Raw genomic sequence first — 2,594 nt, 5'->3', positions numbered from 1 at the left:
AATACCATTTGGGTCATAAAATTCAGCACATAGACCTGCCAAAATGAAAATAAATACCTAATCCATCAAAGTTCATAGTTCTGGGAAAGTCCCTAAATGTGCTGACTTTGCTTTTTGACTTCTGTAGTTTTGCTTCTGGCTACCTGTTCTTGCTAACTGAAGTATGTCAATTCAAGATATGCTTTTTTTGTGTGATTAAAGGCTCACCTTGAAGAAGGCTCAGGGTTACACTGGGATCCTGAACACTCAGTGTTGTCACCAGCTGGCTAATAAAGACTTTCTATTCACTCAAACCCATGTTTGAGTGGTATCTTTTGGTGGCAACCTCACAACACAGAGACAGGCAGCTCCCTGGAGCTTGACAACCTGAGTCCAATCCCCAGAGTCCACACAGTGGAAAAAAAATGGACTCCATAAGTTGTCCTTTGACCTCCATGCCATATGCCATGGCATGTGCATGCCTCCTCCTACACACATAAATAGATGTTAGAGAAGATGCCCAAAGTTGTATTCTGTCCTCTATATGAACAGGGACACACATGTATGTTTATCAGCATATATATGTGCACACACATCCACCACACATACACATGCGTGACCACGTGTGTGTGTGCATGTGCACACACACACACACACATTGACAGCTTTGGTGCTAATGTGTGTTTACCATGTGTGAGATCCAATGTTTGATATACAACGCTACCAGGATTAATTGAGGGGCTCACTTTAATGTAAATGACCAAGACGTTTCCTTCTATCTTTACACATTTCCCCATCTCTGTATAAAATGAATAATTTATCCAGAATAGAGAGTTGACTTATAATTCTGGAGACTGGGAAGTCCAGGAGCTTGGTGCATATATGGTAAGTGCCTTTATGCTGTGTGATCCAGTGGCAGAAAACAGAAGGACAAGAGAGGTCCCAGCCTACTTTGGTAGCCAGCAAATTCACTCTCAGTAACTAACTTACTCTGTGGCACTCATCAGTCGGTTTGTAGGGCAGAGGCCTTGTGACCCTAACCTCTGTAGACCCATATAAGACCTTGTTGCTTCAGGATTAAGTCTCCAACCCCTGAGCTCTAGGATCGCATTCAAACTCTAGCATTTTCCTAGAGTGTATGTTCTCCTGAGGTGGTGCAGTGAGCTAACAGTGATAATTAGAAGTTGTAGATCTTAAGAAGAGCAAAGTAGCATGATTGTGGGTGATGGAGGTGATCTCATTGGGATGGTCAGATTATTGGGAGCCTGAAGAGATGCTCCTGGCTTGAGGGACACCGAGTACTCGTTCCCTGACGTGGAATGTGCTTGGCATGTTTGAGGAACAGCATGTTATGGCCAGGTGCCTGGAACTGGGTGAAATCAGAGAAGGGGTGTAAGGTAGACCAAGTTGAGTCCCGTGGGATGGGGCAAGGGATTGAAGCATTTAAGAACTGTGACATTTAAGAGCTGAGAAGTCTATACAGACTTCGGAGCAGAATGATGATTCTCAAATACTGTTCTAATTCAATAGGTTATAACATCCATCAGAGCCCTAAACAGAAAGAACTAAAACCGTCAGACTTGAAAAAGAAAACTTGCAAAACCCAGGCAAGCATTTGTTGTTGCCCATTTGTTATTTTAGAGCATACTATAGAGAGTACTATTAGAGAGCTATGTGCAGGAGAGCATGGAGTGCAGTGTGGAGAGGGGCTCAGAGCTTCCTCAGCATCTCCTAGCAGGTGTGCAACCCCCCAGGAGCTCCTGCACATTCCGCCGCTGGGAGCTGCCTAACCCCAATTTTTGGGCTTTTTGAAGCAGCTGATGATCATCACCATCTTCATCTTCTGCAAGAATTATTAGATCATAAGATGCTCATATCAATCAGCCATGCTGGTGCACACTTTCAATCCCAGCTCTCTAGAAGGAGAGGCAGGCGGAGCTCTGTGAATTCGAGGCCAGACTGGTCTACAGATCGAGTTCCAGGACAGCTGAGGCTATACAGAGAAACTCCGTTTTTAAATTAAAAAAAAAAAAAAATGCTCATATAACCCAGGAAGTTTCAAAGGATTGAAGAGCCCTGGCGTCAGTTACGGCTAAAATCAAACATGAGGACAAAACATCCTACAAGCCCTCCTATTGCTCAGGAAATGAAAGAGGTTCCCAGAATCCTAAGCCAGGTTTGGAAGCAGGAAGCAATTGTGTATAATTCTTTAATTTTTTCAATTAACTTTATTTTATATGTATGAGTGTTTTGCTGCATGCATGTCTGTGTGCCACTTGGCATTGCGATGCACTCAGAGGCCAGCTTGGAACTGGAGCTACATATGGTTCTAAGCCACCAGCTGGATGCTGGGAACAGAATCCAGGTCCTCTAGAAGAGCAGCCATGTTCACTCATTGAGCCATCTTTTGAGCCCGCAATATGTATATTTCTTATATTGCAAGCTGCTGTTGAACAGCACAGTTTAAAACGACACTTCAACAACACAGAACTCTATTATGAAGCACTACACAAAATATGTCAAATAGAAAATTTTTGGTTTTTATACTATATATCTTGATTTGGGTTTTGTTGTTGTTGTTGTTGTTCCAGTTTCCTGATTTGTTTTAAGATGTC

The sequence above is a fragment of the Arvicanthis niloticus genome, chromosome 9 (genome assembly GCF_011762505.2).
Source record: "Arvicanthis niloticus isolate mArvNil1 chromosome 9, mArvNil1.pat.X, whole genome shotgun sequence".
Taxonomy (NCBI): Eukaryota; Metazoa; Chordata; class Mammalia; order Rodentia; family Muridae; genus Arvicanthis; species Arvicanthis niloticus.
The sequence above is the reverse complement of the archived record's forward strand: the minus strand, read 5'-3'. Positions refer to the sequence as shown.